Here is a 19,217-nt window from a genome sequence, read left to right on the forward strand (position 1 = left end):
TAAAACTGTTAATCTCAATGAATACATTCTCAAATGTCTTTTGTTATGTCAACAACATGAACCTGCGACATGTGGACTTCCTGCCTGGTTATGATTTTTACTGACCAGCGTTTCTGTTTTATTTTTATCATCAGTTTGTTATTTCCAGGATGCTGCTGCAGGCCGGCTTTTTGTGTGAACCTGAGGTCGAAGAGGAGATGCTTCCCAGTTCACCTGAGGACGCTCCTTCCCGTTATTCAGGTGAGTGGATTTTAGGCATAGACGGCAGCACGGCTACGTGAACAGAGTTTAACGTACCGACAGGATGCGGTTGCTTCAGCACCTTGGACAGATCTCGCTCGAAAGATAATTGAACCACGTTTTAAAAGCTTTCGATTTGAATTCCAAACTTTATTTTGAAATATTTACTGAACATAAAAGCCCGCGGACACTTCTGGGACATCGTCCGTAGTAGAAATGATAAACGGAGTTGTAAATCTAACCGTAATGAGCAGACTGTCAGCGAGACAACGAGACCGGAGTAATAAAAATCAACTATTTAGCTCACACTGACGGGCATTAACTGCTGCAAAGCACCGCGACTTTGCAGTTTATGAGGAGTCCGTTACACTCGCTTGCTGCTGGATTATGTTTGATATAATAAAACGGTTGATACCGGACTCGGCACGCGTAGCGCAGAAAGACCACTGGCTCGTCTGGGTGGAGCTCAGCGGTGCTGTTGGACAGAATTTAGTTGTCATTCCTGGTGACGTGTGTGTGTGTGTGTGTGTGTGTGTGTGTGTGTGTGTGTGTGTGTGTGTGTGTGTGTGTGTGTGAGAGACGCACGTGTGACGACGTGTTTTCCACCGACAGTCCTGCGCTCGCACGTCGACCCGCAGAGGGGATGAAATACGACTTCGCGCCGCCAAAGCAACTATACCGTCGTTGTGATAAAAAGCAGCAATGTTTCTTCAACCCAACAGCGGGAAATGTCAAGACATGCCGGAGATAACTCGGAGGATTAGTTTTACAGCTGGACTCCTCGGGGCCACGGATAGCACACCACATCGCCGAGTCGCTGTATTTCAGAGTCTTCTTCCATGATAAACAATACCTGCAGCCGATGTGGAGATGAAGTATCGAGGCTTAGCTGCAGAAAAAAAATGTAATTCATATTTTCGCTTTATGGTGATTTAATGTCTACAACTTCCAGCGTGGCACAATCTGCTAAACTTATTTATAATGAATAGAAATGGTTTTAACATTTTGAATTCTTTCCCTAATCTTGGCTAAAAGATGGTCTGTTTTTAAAAAAAATAAATCTTTATTTAAATATTTCATGAAGGAATTTCAAAGATTTCCCAAAAACTTCTTTAAAACAAATCGTCACTCGTTCCTCGGTGGAAGTATTTCTTAGATGTTTCGTTGGCCAGAAACGGCTTTTTAATTCTGTCAAAACAACTGGAAAAGAAGCTGCAGATTGCATCACGTTGGCATCAGAGCGGTTGATAATGTGATAACATCCTTTTACTGAATTTCCGGGTTCGTGCCGCCTGCCGGCCTCTAAACGTGACACACGACACGACGGGTGACTAATTAATCGTCTTTTCATTCAGACTGAATGAATCCCTGCCGTGCTCCCCAGGTTCCCATATTTCACATGTCGCGCTCGGTGCACGGACCCTGAACTCCTCCCGGTGGCCGTGTGTTACCTGCGAGTCCGCCGCGGACGGCGTGGCCTTCCCCCTCTTCTTGACGGAGAATAAATTCCACAGTCGTCGCCACAGAAAAGTGGCCACCAGACACACGCTCCCAAATATCCAAATGTCTTTATCCCGGAGGAAGTTCTCCATGATGGAAAGCCTTTTCCCACTTCCTGTTTCCCCCCCTCCCCCGCAGCTTCGTCTTATCTCAATCTCTCCCCTCAACCTGCGGACTCTCAGACGGGCCGAGACGGCGCGTTTGTCGGCTTATGAAACAGCCGGGCTCCCATGGCGGTGCATCGAGTCCTCAATCGACTCGGTAGGGACGAGGGCAGACGAGGGCAAGGGGGTTGGGGGGGGGGTGGGGAGGGAGGGGGTAGGGACAGAGGGGGGGGGGTGTCTCTGTGCCAGTCGGCGTCACCCGCCCACCCAGCCGCCCATTGACTCTCCAGCCGCCCGGGGCGTCCTCCCCTAACCTTCCACCGCGGGACCTAAAAGGAGAGGACAAGCTGTCTCTGAGACGAGGGGGGCGGGTGGAGGTGGGTGGGGGCGGGCGGTGTCGGGTTCAGAGTGTCGTTGCTGTACGCAGAATCAGATGCCTGCCGCTGCTGCCGCTGGCATGTCAGCGAGACCCTCCGCGGTGTCCTTTAACTTCGGACGCAGCACTTCACTGCGGGCGCTCTCCGTAGAGCTGCCACAGTCCCTTTTTTATTTTATTTTAAAAGCTTTGTGCTTCATACATTTAGAAATGTCTCTGCAGGAGGAGTTGGGGGCGGGAAAGGGGGGGGGGGCTCTATAATTGTAAACAAGTGCAGAAGCATGCATGTAAACAAACACCTGCACGTGTGTGTGTGATGCTAAGTTTATCTGTTCTGTGGCTCCATGCTGATCAGCTGACAACAAAACAAGAGCCGACGTGTCTTTCTCGGTGGATTACTTAGTCAGAAAGACGGGAAGTAAAACACAGCTACGTCTTCGGGTGTGTAAAAATACTAAATTACACTCTCGTGAACAAAAAAAAAAACACGAAAAAAAGAGAGGCAGAAATCAATAGCACAAGTCTGTCATGGAAAAAGCCACAAAAACACTCCAGTTCTTCCTGTGTAGTTACTTTATGTTCAGCTGGTGTGTGTGTGTGTGTGTGTGTGTGTGTGTGTGTGTGTGTGTGTGTGTGTGTGTGTGTGTGTGTGTGTGTGTGTGTGGAGCTGTTGATTTATCCAGCATAGTGTTGTGTGACGGGCAGATCAGGTCCTTCTTTATTACGCTTGTAAATTTACAGTACGGAGCACTTTTACCTTTCGGTGCCTTTTTTTTAAAACATTTTTTAATGTTTTTTGTTCGAGGCGATAAGACTTTTTGTGATGATTTGTGTCCATTAACAACCTCGGGGAAAAGATGCAAGGGTCACAGAGGTTACGGTGCAGGAACCCCCTGCTGAGGAAGAAATATTCCCCCCCCACCTCCCCAGTGGGAGTCTGAGCAGAACTTCTGCACAGAGCTGCAGCCGGGACGCTTGGAAACGAAGCCGGCGGATCTGGTGACCGACCCGCGTGTTTTTCAAATTAACGCTGAGGAACAGTTCCTAGAATTTTGAAGAGGATAGTGGAACAGGAAAAAAAAAAAAAAGGAGGAGGGGGGAGTTGGGAGTGTGTATCTGGAACATTTCTCCTGAGCGCCACCCGGTGGCTCCCTGTGAAAGCACCGCTGAGTTACAGTCGCACAAAACAATATTACTGAAACAAATTTGACGAATCTGACTATTTAGTCCATTTATAAATTATTATGAAATAATCTTTTCTGAAAAAAAAGGTCAAAATTGGCTGGAACAACATTTCCTTTCCACATAATCAATATTTATATTCCCAAATTATCAAGGAGTTTCTTAATTTAGATGGATAGATAGATTACTTTATTAATCTCTTGAGGGGAATTAAAAGGCCGTAGTTGCTCGGTACGTCAAATACAACACGTAAAATACAGTAAAGTGCAGAATTAAACAAATACACAGTGCTGAGGGGTGGAAGTTAACTTGACATAATTCACTTTTTACAATGTGTTTCCAGATTTTTCTGCCAGTCGTTATAAGATTTGTGATTTAAAAAAAAAACAATGACACCAAACATAATCATTTAGCCGCTTTAAAAACAAAGCAAAGCGTGTGAAAGCGCCGCCGCCGTATGATCCTCTCAACACCTGGACTCGAGATCCAGTATCATCACAGATCAAGTGGCTGTGCTAATTTATAACAACTTGTTAAAACTACAAGATAATCTTGGCGGTTTAAGATGGCCTCCATATCGTTACAGTTTCATGGTTTGACATTACAGGCGAAACATATTCTGTTGACATTAACAGTAGCTCCTATTTAACAGATGCTATTCATTTTCCAAATGGGCAAAGTGGTCCATGGCCGCCACCTAGTGGCACACAGATCTGTGTCCTTCAAACATTCATTTCAAGTGTGTGTGTGTGTGTGTGTGTGTGTGTGTGTGTGTGTGTGTGTGTGTGTGTGTGTGTGTGTGTGTGTGTGTGTGAGAGAGACTGAGTTAAGGAGGTTCAAACTAAAAAAAAAAAAAAAAAAACAAGATCTGCAGCGCCCTCTGGTGGCCGTTGTGTATTCCACCTGTCAGGGCATGTTGTGTCCTCCAACAGGTGCGGAGGACCGGGATAGTGTTTCACCTCTCCCTGCTCACACTGATGATTGTGGCTCAGGTTGAACACATGTTTTGCCAACAGGGAGCAGCTCAGTAATTGATATTTAATTGTCAATAAAAAAAAAAAGAGGAATTCATTGTCGATGGATAGATTAAAAAAAACAACAACTGTGTTTTTTGTTTATTTCAAATACATCTAACGTTCATAACTTTTAACTATAATTGTTGAAATTTGCTTTTGTACATTATAGGCACCATGTTATTGTTATTTTCCATATTAGCTTCAATAAAAACACAGTTGTATTATTTGGGAAAAAGGTGAGCAGTAATAGATTAATACGTTTCTGTAAATGTACTACTGAATATGGCAGCAAGGGGGCAGAGTTCAACCGTGTAATCCAAAACAGCCAAATCGAGCACGTTGGAGGAGGAGGAGGAGAGATTTTTCCACTTCCAGGAATCAGTGATTTAATCTAATTTAATGTCTGTTTAAATGTAAGAGTACGATCGGTGCCACGTTACCTGCTGGTTTCCGCCCTCCAGCTCCACGTGTTTGAGCTCCCAGAAGCAGCGCATGGTCTCCACCTTCTCCAGGTGCCGGTAGAAGGCCAGTCGGCCCAGACGCAGGCTGTTGCTACGGTTACGGATGGCCTTGAGGCCCTCCATCTTCTCAACGATGGGGGACATGGGTATCGGCGGCGGGACCGCTGACGACGGGGGTTTTACATCCTTCTTGCTGGAAACCAACTCATTGAACGGAGTCTTCTTGTCCGACCTGGAAATTACAACAAGTTTTTATGAAACCTTTATTGTTTGAGCTATATCTTTACCTTCACGTGAACTTATAAAATCAACACAATTAATTGACTGATTCCTTTTTTTTTCTTTTTCTATTTTATGCGATTTATGGATCAAAACATCACAGCTTCTTAAATATGGAAGTTTACTGCTATTTCCTGATTTGATTTCATCTGGTCACCTTGTACTTTGGGATTCTGGGAAAAATTTATTTGTCACATTTTATGGCTAAAATATGTAATTTTTCAAAGCAAAATTATAGCTGAAATAAAAGTGGGCAAGTTGTCAAGAAAAATAGCCACGAAATTGTATTAATTTGCTCCTTTTCTTTGTCTTGCATGTCGTAAACTGAACGTTTTTGTGTTTTCGACTGTAAACTGGACAAAAAGCGAAGAACTCAGACATTACCTTAAACTTGTTGGATACTTCCTGACATTTCTGATAACGTCAGTGTATAAAAAAAAAAAACCTAAAAAAATCTCGCTGTAATACTGAGAAGCGATCTTATCGATAAACTAACCAGTAGGAAATGTCTTTTTTTTGGGGGGGGGGCTGGTGGGGGTGGGCACATTTATTGATTAAAGGAGTAAATTAGCGAATTGAATACCTGAAAGATAAATATACTGCATGACATTAATCACAAGAGCCCTGAAAATATAATTACGATATAAAGCCGTCATGTTCACGAACCGCAACATTGCTTTTCACTTGAGCAATGCGACAAGCGATATTAAAGGGATTGTTACCCTGGTATTAACAGCGTAGCAGAATCTGCTGCCTGGCTTTCATCCCCCCCCCCCACCACCACCTCCCCCTCCCCCATTGAAATAACAGGGCACTGCACACATGCTTTGATCTGCGGCCCCCTCCGGTGGGGCCGGCAGTATCTCCAACATCCAAATGATGAGACTGATGATGTGGTGCAGAAAAGCCGCTGTGACGCCCGGCCGGCGACAGCTGGCTTTCTGCTGCGCTCTACCTGTTGAGCCCCTGGGGGAGTCACGGAAGATCGCCGGGGGGGATATTTATACCTCCAGGAGTGTAAATGTCCTGCCTTTGCTTGACAATTACAGAGGTCAGAGAGTGGCTGCAGTTTCAACACGGTTGCATGAGCCCTCTGATGCAGACTTTGTGCTGTTCTTTGGCATCGGTGGGGGGGGACTTTTCTCAGGGTAGGATTTCACCTCCAGCGCTAAAACCACGAGAGCAGCCAGGGATGCACCTGTCACTGCTCCTTATGTCGCCCTTTTTACATTTGGTGACTTATTTACAGCGGGCGGGGCTTCAAATTCTATAATTGTTTGTTTTAGTTTTGTTTTTTTTCCTTTTCTATTTTCCTCTAAATAGGAAGTAGTAGTATATATATATATATATATATATACAGTATATTGTTTATCATGTATAAAAATAGGTTGGTAGAAGGTAATTTGAGCATTATTAACATGATCAAAAAGGATTTGGACTTAAAAAAGTAGCATGAAGTTACCCAGCAGACCACATCACGACAGAACTCACAAAATTAATAAAGTCCACGTTTTTTTTACAACTTACTGAGATTTTACAAAGAGTGCACAGACTTCATTCAAAACTTAAAACCTAGTCATGATTACTCATTAAGTAGTTTATTACTTTGTTTTTGTTTAACTACAAATATGAGGACGGGCAAATTTTAGAGTTCAGCTTAACTTAAGATAAGAAATTGCTTTCGTTCAATGAAAATCTTTGATCTGGAAATTGCCCGTTATTTTTGGAGACGATAACAAGCGCTTTGCTTAAGTTTGTGGAAGATGTTGGTGCGTGTGAAAGTAAATTGGGAATAAGTGTATGTTTCCATATCGCTGCTTTTTTACATAAGCAGAGGGAGCCGAGCGCTATTTCCATCCCTCGCCGTGAGACGGACCAGTTGTCGCACCTGATCAACCAGCCAGTCTGTTCCTTTTTAAATTTGTTTTGTTTTTGTTTGTTTTTTAAGAGGGCCTTTCAAAGAAGCCCTCACGCCTGTTTTGACCTTGTCAGCTGGTGCCGAGATGACTCCGAAGTGCCTGCACGGCCTGTTGGAGGCCGGCTGACCCCGGGTCACTCCATTTTAAAGGGCTTTTATTTTGGGTGCTGTACGGCACCGGGTGATGGCGGAGGGCGCCGACTTTTCACCACAAATGTAAAGAAATACAAAAATAAAACTCCTGTTTCGCTGCTTGGGTCGCTTTGACTCACTCCAGGTTATGTAAGAGTGTACGTGGCTCTGTTTTCTTTATGTGCGCTGGTCGTGTGTCACTGTCCGAGCAATGCTGTAGTTTGTGTATGTTTGCTTTGCTTGGCGGCCCCCCCCCACTCGGTAATCCCCCCCCCTCCACCATAAAACGTAAGCGGGTGGGTGGGGGGGTGGGTGGGGTTCCTATCCGTCTTCTCCATCATAATCCTTCCATGTAACTGATAGGAAGAACCGCATATGTCTCATAACTCTTAAAGTAGCAATGAATCATGAAGACCCCCGAGGACTCGAGTGTGTGTGTGTGTGTGTGTGTGTGTGTGTGTGTGTGTGTGTGTGTGTGTGTGTGTGTGTGTGTGTGTGCACACACAAGTGTATGTTTGGACGGGCAAAAGAGCAGCGGAGAAAAACTAGGGGGGGTTGGCATCGCTCAAACCCCCCCCTCTCCCCTCCACCTCCTCCCTAAAATGCCAAGTGGGCCCAGGAGCACAAGTGATGAGAGGACAACGGCTTTTGTAAAACTGAGCCCACGGGCTTCGGATAGCCCCGAATCTATTGAGATGGGCAGTTAAAATAATCGGAATAATAACGCTAATCGGAGGAGACACCGGTGAGAGGTTTTGGGTGTAAAATGATTTCAGAGTCTCTTCATAGCTGTGGGGTTTGTTGTAACAAAGCTAATTGTTTAAGGTATATAAGCCGGGGGACAATGAAGAGAGACGCACAGACGGTAGCAGGTGACATTAAATCACTCCGGTGCCGGAGTAATAAATGGTGCAACAGGAATAATATATATATATAATATATATACTGGTTACTAACAAGAAAAATGAGTCCTCACTTTTTAATCTGACCCACAAGCGTCATTACAGGAAATTCATACTTCATTATTAGAAAAAGCACTTTGACAATGGGTCAATTTGTTTTTGAATGTAATTAATCTCCACCAACGCTTTTAAGAAATCAGTTTATCAAAGATGGATTTACTCTGTTCTAACGGAAGAAAAAGATGACTTTACTTTGTGTTTCCAACTATCTTTAACAGTACGAGATAAAACGTAATGGACAAAGTTGTCGTTCTGGAGTTGTGTGCTTACGTGTCTCCGAGCTAAGCTAAGCTAGGCTAAACATGTCGGACACGGCTTTGCGAGGAATTAAGCGAAATGAAAAATCGTGTCGACGTTTTCATCTCTTGGTAAAATAGCAAATAAGCAAATTTTTCCAAAATATGTTTCAGCGTCATTCCCAAAAATAAATAAATAATAATAAAAAAAAAAGTCAGTCCGAAGAAGGTAAAATTGCTGAGGTGGCAGTTTTGTCTTTAGTTAATGAAAACAGAGGGTGGCAGTATTTTTAAGATAAATATCACTTTTTTTTGCTGCACAATTTAGTAATTAGTGGGTTTTATTGTGATGTTTGAAAATTTGATGGCTGCAAGAATTCCTCCAGATTTTTTTTGTATGTATGTCCACGTCTAAAACCGACTCTAACTTATGTATTTTTTTTTTACCTAAAGCCCAGCTGCTTGTTTCCCAGTCTTCATCCGACCTGGTGTAAAAACAACAAAACAACAACAACAACAACAACAACAGGCCACCCTTTAAACATTGCACATTTCATGTAGCACATCCTGAATTAAAATGATCTCTGTATGTGTGTGTATGTGCTGCTTGGTTAACACACACATTTACAGTCGCTTTCCTACTAAGATAACATGAAGTGGCGCGCGGAGAGGTGGGGGGTGGTGGAGAGGGATGGGGGGGGGGGGGCGACACAGAGTCTGCTGCATGGCCGGTATGCTTTTGTGTTTTTTTTCCATGCACGTGTGTCATGCATCGGCGTATGTAGTCCATCCTCCATGTAAAAGTGTGCAAGTAATCCGAGGCCTAACTCCTTGTTCCCCCCGGGAGGATGATACAGAAACAGCAACAGGGCAGATTAGGGGCTTTTTTTTTTTTTTTTTAAGTGTTGCGCCAGGACGGAGGGGGGGGGGGGTGAAGGGGGATGGGGTGAACAGTCTTCACCCCAGGGTGCTATCTCTCTCTCTCTCTGGGGCCTCTGCTGTCCTGGTTTAGTCGTCGCATGGAAACAGCCATCAAAGCCTATAAACCATAGGAATGTAGGGGAGGTGTCTCTGTGTGTGTGTGTGTGTGTGTGTGTGTGTGTGTGTGTGTGTGTGTGTGTGTGTGTGTGTGTGTGTGTGTGTGTGTGTGTGTGTGTGTGTGTGAAAAGAATAGTACAGAATACTTGTCTATTGTCTCACAACCCTTTTTAGCCCCCCAACACACACACACACACACACAATTATATTAAATTAAAATAAAAGTTCACATAAACATATAAACAGTGTAAAGCAGTGCACTGCAGCTCCTTTAACTTCTTTACGTTAAAGGACCTCATTCACCAGAGATAAAAAAATTTATCGGGTGTCAAATTAACTGTAGGCGTGTACGGCACACGTATAACTAAACGTACGTATTTAGTTATACGTACGTATACAGTAACTCCAAACCGAATACACACAGATCTACGCACTCGTCGACCCCCCCGATCCTTCGACAACCGCTCGGCAACCTCGGCAGGAGAGTGTAACACTAGAACTTCCTCCCGATGTACTTTTCCCCCGTGAACAAAGCAGAGATCCTTATTTTAGGTCCTCAGCAGATAGAGTTGCTCTCTGCTCTGCACCGGAAGACTCATCAATCAGCACCATTTATAAGTAAATAAAAGTTTCTCTCGCTTTTATTTATTTATTTATTTTTTTTGTGTTTGTTGCATGTAAATGTTTGTAATCTTGTGATGATGACATCTTTTTGTTGAGTTTTTTCTAAACCGCACTTGCCGAGTTTTGGGTTTGTTTTTACTGTACATAAAGAAAAAGTCTTTTGTCAATTATTGTTTCGTGCCCGGGCCGGCCGGAGAGTGTGCTAAATAAATCAGCGTGCAGGGTAACTTGACAAGTGGCACCTTGCACTGGATGCAACTGATACCGCCGGAGAAGAGGTGTTAGAATTTAAAACACGGTCATTATGCAAATACACGATTGTTTTGCATTTCTGAGTGAAAAACGTAAACATAGTCGGTCTAAGTAGGCACAAAAAAAAATGTGAAGTGATAGAGCTTAAAATACGACGTGTAATCTTCTGCACTGAGCCGTCGGTGTTGACTAGTGACACCCGGAAGACACTCACCCTTGGTAGTTGGGCAAATTTGCAATCACCAAAATCTTCTTCTCCTTTCCTCCCATGTCTCTCATGGGTGTGATGGAGTTGGTGTCTCCAGGTTGTTGTTTTTTTTTTTGTTCCCCGTCCTCTCGCTCCACCGGTTTACGTTGCGCTCTTGTCCTCCTTTAGGACGCACGAGGACCGATGCCAGTCTGTGACTGACAGGTCGGGACGGACGGCTCTATGGGAGGCTCGGGCTGCTGTCTGCACTGGGTCGCCCACCGCCGTCCAAAAGGGATAAGCGCCAGAAGGAGGGGGAAGGGGAGGGGAGGAGGTGGGGAGGAGGGGGAGGGTGCTCTGCTCTGGGATCTAGGGACCACAGGCGAGGACAGGACGGAGGAAGTGTTCCAGGGAATCCAGCTTGTTATAAAGGAATGAGAGGAATGCCAGAGTGCCATGTGTCTGCGCAAGTGGAGGGATGATAGATGGAGAGAGGGAGGAGGGTGGGGTGGTGGTGGGGGCAGGGGGGGAGGGTAAGCAAAGATAAAGACTGGGGGGGTGGAGGGGTTTAAAAAATGACCGATGTGTATGTTGTTTACTTTTTGTTTAAACCTTCCACGAACTGAGTTTGTAGGCGTCTGCGGCTGCGAATCGTAGACGGTGTAGAAAAAAGTGGACATCAGCTTTCCGGGCCTGAAAAATGAGGCGGAAGTGCCCTTAAAGCTGCAATACCACCGAGACCCACATGCGTGCTTCTGGATGTCCATCTGCTATGACGCATCTCAGGACGGCTGAGACACAACATGAAAGTGACACCGTCTCGCCTCGGGTCCTGAGCAGGGTTTAGAGGTTTACACAAGCACATTTTTTGATTTGATAATTGCTGTCCGTATTTATGGATTTAGTTTCAGGGCCTTAAACAACAAACAAATATTTCGAAAGAAACAAAAACCCAAACCGGAATCAATGAACCAGAATACAAGACGTTTACCTATTTATCCAACATAAACACCAAAAAAAATAAACGGGGCAGGACGCCGTCATGGTTGTTACGCAACGGAGAAAGAGACACTCAGGTTTTATGGTCCGTAAAGACTTGGACTGGTTGTGAACTTGACCCAATATAAACTAAAAATTCTGCAGAGCAAAGCATACGAGGCGAGAGCTTCCCTCTCTTTGGTGCTGTCGTTTCAGCTTGTTAAACCTTTTTAGAAAGGTTTTTATAGACACCAACCTCCCTTGAAGCCGCTTGTAGTGAACAACCTTGACTCGTACGTCCTCAGCAGCTTTAGACCAATTTCTAATCTTGCTTTTTTTAAGGTAAAATTTGTAGAAAATTTAGTTTTTTTTAAGCAGCTAAATGTCAATAATCTTGTAGACGGACTACGTAAATGTGTGAGCCTCCCCAGGCGCTGTTCGTAAGTGGCTTACGTGTTACCTCCCAAGTTTAAAATGTTTTTGTTGTCCTCACCGAATACTATGGGACACCCCAAGGCTCCGTCCTCGGTCCTGTCATTTTCCATCTTTATATCTCTATATTCTCTTGTGCACTCAAGTGCATTTCATGGCATTAATGCTTGGATGGTTGAGAACTTCCTTTCAGCTCAGCCAGGATGAAACTGATGTACTGGTCGTTAGAGTATGTTTGTTTGTCTCCCAGGCCAGTACTAAGACACCAATACACGCTTTTATCACTAATAGGTTGGTCCAGTCTACCAAAAAAAAAAGCTAATGACCAACGTCAGCTGATGAAAAATCGTTTTAAGATTCTTTTTTTGTTATTATTGCTGCTCCTGGGTGGTGCGACAATAAAAATCTAGGAATATTTAAATACAGGCACGAGGTGACAATTACCCTCCTGCCCTAACAGGTGATGTCCAGGGTGGTCAGAGTCTTTGAGGGGTGTTCGAGGGCAGTGGGACGGTAGTGAAAGCTGAAAATGTCCTTCGGCCGATGATCTTCTGGGCAGTGTTGACAACTCTCCGAGGAGCTTTCTTGTCCTTTATAGAAGTTGGCCTACCGCACACAGGTGTAGTAAACCAACAAACCTTTCAATAGGGCAGGAGTTTATGGTCCTTGTCGTGCCTGCCAGAGGGCAGCAGGGCCAACAGGTGACCTTCGGGGTGGGGTGAGTCTTTTGAGGATGTCGGTCGCAGTGTGGAGCTTGAACGTAGATTGGATCAACGGGACGGACGTAGGAGGGTCGGGAGCCTCCTGACTTGACACTCAAACAACCAATCAGAGTTCGTAGAGCCTGCCCGTAGACTTAACGCCTACGCACAAAAAACGCTCAAACTGATTTACACACTTTTGGACAAAGAGTCACTTTCAGTGATTTTTTACTTCAACGAAACTGATGTCACAGCAACGCTTCGGACCGACCCCCTTTTTTCCAGCTCGCCAGGTTCGTCCTGGTCGCCAGCTTCTCGGTGGATTGTCTCATTACCATCTGTTGTGTTTATCACTATGAACCGCTGTTGTCTTGACCTTCCCATTAGCGAGCTCAGTCTTTTAGTCATGTTGTCCCGACACCGAATCCGTCCTCGCTCCTCCCTACCCCCTACCTACTTCCTCTGTGCTAATCGGGTCCGCCGGTACCTGTTTCTGTTGGGTTTAACGGTGCTTTACGTCGGTCCGAGAGCGTCGCCTTCGGCCAAATGTTTGCATTCCCCCGGTGTTATATTTAGCTCGCACTCAATTAGATTATCTTGGGACAATAGTCGCGTTTGCTGCAGGAAATATGGAAAAACATAGTGAGCATTGTCACCCTCGGTGTTTGTCACCGTAAATGATGTTGAAAATAATGAAATAATTTAGATAAAAATGTTCCAGACCTGAAAAGCAACATTAAGAAAGGGAATAACAGGCGGGTTTGTATCTGTGAACACCACGAACTCCGTCACACGAATGAAGAAAAAAAAGTTAAATAAGTAATAACAGTTAAACAGGCAGCTGCTGGCTGACCTGACCACCTCCACCACCACCACCTCCACCACCACCACCTGCTTCCCCTTCTATAGTCGGATTTAAACTGGGCGCTTCAAGAACCAGCATGTCAGCCTCGACAACGTAGCCACAAAACATCTGTTGTCACTTATACAAACTGTCAAAAAAACCCCGCTTTTAATGACATATAACTTTGGCAAACAAACACCTTACTTCAACATTTTCCTTTAATACATTTGTCAGCTTACATGATACACGAGAAATGTGTAAGAATTGAAGTCTGTTACAAGAAAAAGATTAAAATAAGTTGTTTTACGTGGCTAGAATTATATAAAAGCATTCAAATGTGTTGTTTTTATGACTAGAACTATAGAAAAGCATTAAAATAAGTTGGTTTAAACTAAAAAAAAAACAAGTGGAGATAAATGAAACTACACTAAAAGTATTTTCCAAGAAGAAAAAAAACATTCTGAAAATTAAAACTACCAATAAAACACACTAGAACAATAAAACAATCAATGAAATGTCGGTTTAAATAAATCAAAATAAAAAAAACAGATCTTTTAGTCACAGAGCAAAGCAGAAGTCGTCTGACACAGTTGCCTCGACGGGAATTCACGACACTCGGGTCACTTTTTAAGGGCGGCGTTTACGGCGAGGTATTTCCAGACTAATAACGCTTCGTAAACTGTCTGGTATGGTTTGCGGTACAGTTTTAAAAGGTATATATGCCAATCGCCATGATCTGACATGGCCACGAAGTGTAAATCTTTCGAGCCGCCGACCCGCTCGAAACAAAAAGAACAAAAAGAAAAAAGAAACCGCACACTTGACACAGATTTCACGGGAGGCCGGCGCTTAATCTTCTACGTGGAATCTCAATCAGGAGGGCAGATTCCTCGGTGATCCCGGACAAGGTCACAGCTGCGTCGGGCGCACGATGACGCTCGGCATGCTGATGGTTCGGTGTTGTACACCGCCATTACCTCATGTCTACAAAGCTAGAAATGCTTATTTATTTTTTGGTCGAGCTGCCCGGTTACAGTGATGGAGGGGTTAATAAATAGACCAGAATTCAACTTTTGTTAACATTACATAAAGCAATAGTTTTTGCAAACAATGTTTTTGTGTCCATTATGTTTTTGTTTTTTTAAAATTAATTAGCACTGAGTGTTTTTCCTTGTGGGTCACATTTATAGTCTGTATATAAAAGTGGACGTAGCTTCCGGGTCCAAAAAGTGAGGCCAACACAGAAGTGCCTTAAAAGTGCAATACCCCCGAGTGCCACTAGGGGTGGGCTCCAAAAAAAGCCTTTTGCTCCATAGACTCCCATTCAACTTCTCATAAAATATAAAGTCAATAAATGTCATAATGGTGTCATTAGCCCCACCTTTTTTCAGGGGTGTAGTCCAAATATGGTCACTATTTAGCTGCAAAATAGAAAGATGGCGTCGGTGAAAGTGCCACCTTGGACAGCTTAAAGGTTAAAGTTTAGTTTCAGTTGACCTTTTTTTTTTTTTTTTTTTTTTTATGATTACCTGCTTTCACAGCAGAAAAGTGAAAATGTTCTTTCTAAACTGGTAAAGAGAAGACATTCTGTACACAACCTCTTAAATAATAAAAACTAGCAAATACAGAGTTTATATCTTTAAATTTTTGGCACATTATTATGTTTGATATATATTTCATTAAGGGGAAGAGGCTCCACTGAATCATAGAAAACCTACTGGACACAAAGTGGTTTCACTGCACTGAGATAACTTCCATCTAAGATATATATATATATGTATTTATATATATTCTGTGGTGGCGACATCAGATGCAATCCTGCACATCGGAGCGTGTAATTTCAAACAAGCTCTTGGACGGAGCGATTAGCGAAATCTGAGCGAACACGCAAGAAAAGATCTGGGACACGGTGTTTGCCGTCTGCCGGGTTAAAGCCGGGGCAGCTGAATGCTGAATCGCTCCAGAATCTGTATCAAATATGTCGCACCTTATTTAATTGCATCCAAGGGGGGGGGGATTAATTGGGGAGACCGATGTAGGTCAGTATCGTGACTGTGCAGCTAAAAGTGCCGTATCAACTATTCAGCATATATTCGGTCAGATATAGAAACAACCGCCCGTTGCGCCCCTTAACTACCGAGCGGCCGACAGCGGACGAGCAAAAAAAGCAGCAATGAGGTGACGAGGGAAAGCGTAACATTAACTTTGGCAATCCATTTAAACTTTTTTGATTTATTCATTTATTTGAACCGGTCCGAAAGAACAACGGCGTTGAAGCGGTGCGACTGACACACAGAGATCAGAGGACGTTAACCGACGAGAACCTGCAACGTGCGGCAAAGGGCTCTCTCGCTGAGTTGGAAAGAAACGGCCGATTTGAGTTAAATCTTATATTCGACGTCTTTATTTGACACTTTTTGTTGTTGTTTTTCACCTAAAAGAAGCTTATTCGGCTGGTTTGGGTGGAGCTCAGCTATGTGAATAAATGTTGATCGCAGCTCTCGGACACTTTCGTTTTGTCAACGTTTTTGTTCGAGAAAAAAAAAAAAGAAAGCAACTGAACTTCCCGAAACTGCTGCTTTGATTTAGCTTCAAAAAGCCGAAGGTGCGACCTTTGGCTCCGACCCAAGAAGTCGGGTCTGCCGAGGACAGCGCCGGGATCGAGTTACATTTGAAGTCTCATAAACGTTTGTCGGTAAGCTGCGAGACCTCGGCTTTGCACCGACATCCCACATTGTTGTGGAACAAACAGCTCATCGTTGCCTCTTGTTTGTTTGTCGATTGTCCCGGGTTTAAGGGATCCGGGCCTCTTATTTGTTTTGTAATTTGTGCTCCGGGAGAACCAGATCGTTTAAGCCGTAGTTCCTGAGAGTTTAAAACTGTTTCGCAGCGTTACGCGTGTCCTCGGTTTGAAGGACGAAGGTAAAAGTAAGTTAAACAATTTGAAATACACACACACACACACACACACACACACACACACTGCACTGGTCCGCTTTTGTCTCACTCGTAAATGAGTCGAATTAACATCGATGAGGTGTTACTCTGATACTCTGCCAGCTGACCCCCCCCCTCCCCCATAACATATTGAACATATTGAGTGAAGCGTCCCACCGTTTACGATCTGGGTCAGCGAAAGAAAAAGTCCGTACAATTCAAAAGTACAAGAAATACAATTTAAAGGGGCAGCGCTCTGTTTTTTTACTTTTTTATTTTCTTTTTTTAAAATCAATTTAGTAGCTGTGGGAAACACAACATATCTTTCAAAACAGGTGTGTAATGTCTTCTGTAGCTGTTGAGGAGTGTGTTCATCACTTATAAAGCTTCTAATTAAGTAATAATGGGCATATTTAAATAAACTCCCCTTAAACCTGCCAGTAACTGTAAGTGGCCACTTGGGGGCAGCAGAACTACTGTAAGATATTATCACCTTTTAAGTTTATTACTTAATGAGCATCATAATCATTCATTTTCAGGTGTGTTTCCCGGCAAATGTAAGTCCAGATTTCACTATTCTTCTTCTTTTCTTTTTTTACATCTGAGGAAAATATCAGTTTATTTAGTATTTGTGACTACTTGAAAGGTACTTAAGGGGAAATGTAGATTTTCATTTTAAGTGTTGTGATATAATTAGGCTCAATAAAAGCTATTGCACTTTTTCAGACCTGTTTCATTGACTTTCTTCGGATCCAACATGACGAACCTGCAGCTCTCCAAACAACCTTCGTATTAAGGTTGTCAGCTGTTTAAAAACCTATTTATTTTTCTGTGGCTTTCCCACTTTAACTACGACAGAAGTTTTTATTTACTGCTCTTTTGTGTTAGCTTCCATTTTGCTTTTGATTTTACTATGTTTTTATTGATCAAGTCTAAATTTCACTTTGACTTCACCTTGAAAAAAAATCGTCAAGCAAAGGCTGCCATGTGAGTTTCCCTCAAATATGCATTTACTTAAAAATGGAAATTTAAAGCTTTATAAGCGTTCACATCTGCAAAAGCTTGAAAAATAAAAGTTAAATATTTCGTTTTGTCTGTGGGACTGTAGGATGGTTTTTATAATATTCTGATGTATGATTGTGTGCACTGAGGAAACAAACCACGCCACTCTAGCTCCCTCTAGTGGAAGTTGGAAGTTAAGTCACCTCTTGTGCTCCCTTTTAAATGTTTACTTTAAACCCCTGAAACAACCAAATATGAACATTTATATATTTTAATACAGATTTTATATATCTGGGTTTTTTTTATGCACACTAATACTAAAATATATTATTTTACACAGAAATCGTGTTTTTTTCCCCGTGGTCCCCAGTTTCAAGCACAAAATTAAACTCAACGATGGCTTGTGTCCAACGGCCGTACGGTGGGAAAATAAACACGTGAACATGGTTTAAGGAAAATGATTTACTCACTGATGCTGTCAGGAGGAATGGTTGAAGAGTTTTCATTTCCAAATTCAAAAATAAACTTCGGCGGACGAGCAGGTAGAACAGGAATCAGGTACGCAGAAATGAATCTCGGGCTAAAACAGGATGATGAAGTTTTATGCAGGTGGGGGGTGGGTGGGTGAGTGGGCGTGGCACAGGTGAACAGGTGAGGAAGATGAGAAAGAACGACAGCACAATAAGGGTAAAGAAAATAATACATTTCTTGAACAGTTTTGAAGTCGGTTACAAAAAAAAAAAAAAACTTCTCAAAGGCTGCGTACGAGGAAGAAGGAGGGCGGCAGCCGTGAATCAGAGATGTTTATCGTGTTTCACCGGTTGCCACGGCGGCACAGTAACAGGTGGAGACAGGTGGAGACAGGACGTAACGTCTGCGTCGTAAATCACACAGACGCACCTTTCCACACACGACGTGTTTCGAAAGAGTTTAACGTCTGATCGCTGTGAGGCTGAAGGCCGGTTAAATTAGCTCCACACGCCCAAATACTCTCATAAAAATAATTATTTATTTTTTTAAATGTTATCATAAAGAAAGCAGAAACACGTTTTTTTTTTTTTTTTTACCTTGTTTTAGGCTAAAAAAGAAAAAAAATAGTTTTGCTTCTCATATTTTTGGTAAAAATAAACGTTGGAAAACTATAATATCTGACACTGTAGAAATAATTATAAGTAATTAGCAATAAAATGTACTTAAAGCCTCAAAACTAACATGATATAAAGTGGATAACTGGATTATATTTATTGTTGTATAGATATGTAAAAGTGTAATTTTAATGTTTTAGCCGTACAAGCATAGACTATATAAAAAGTGGATGCGGCCTTAAACTGCAATACCACCGAGAGCCACCAGGAGGTTCTTTAGACTCCATTTAATTTTCCTCATAAAATACAAAGTCAGTAAAAAAAAAATCCACGAGTTATTATTGTGTCATTTGTTAAATTCCCTCCATGTCTTCTGAACTTGAGGCTTCGTGACAGCAGCATGAAAACTTCTTGCGTAACATTATAAGAGGCTGATTTGCAGAATTCACAAATCTGTGACTAAAACCAACAAAACTGCAGAAAGGATCATTTATTTTTTTTCAATCCAAATAAATTAATACCCGTTCGTATATTTTTACTCACAAAATTGATTTTTGATCTTTCTTATAAAGTGGGCGGGGCTCTGCCTGGAGGAATTTTGGACTCTGAACACCTGGCCACGCCCCCCGCCCCCATCCAAGTTGCTTTCTTTGGATAGGAAAATTAAAAAAAAAATAAATAAATTCAACAAACGTATTACAAACGTTAAAAAATGCGTTCACTGCGCAGTT

Source organism: Brachyistius frenatus, unplaced genomic scaffold, assembly GCF_029030835.1.
Source record: "Brachyistius frenatus isolate BFR_SWC_R1_liver_20210118 unplaced genomic scaffold, ASM2903083v1 Contig_163, whole genome shotgun sequence".
Classification (NCBI taxonomy): domain Eukaryota; kingdom Metazoa; phylum Chordata; class Actinopteri; family Embiotocidae; genus Brachyistius; species Brachyistius frenatus.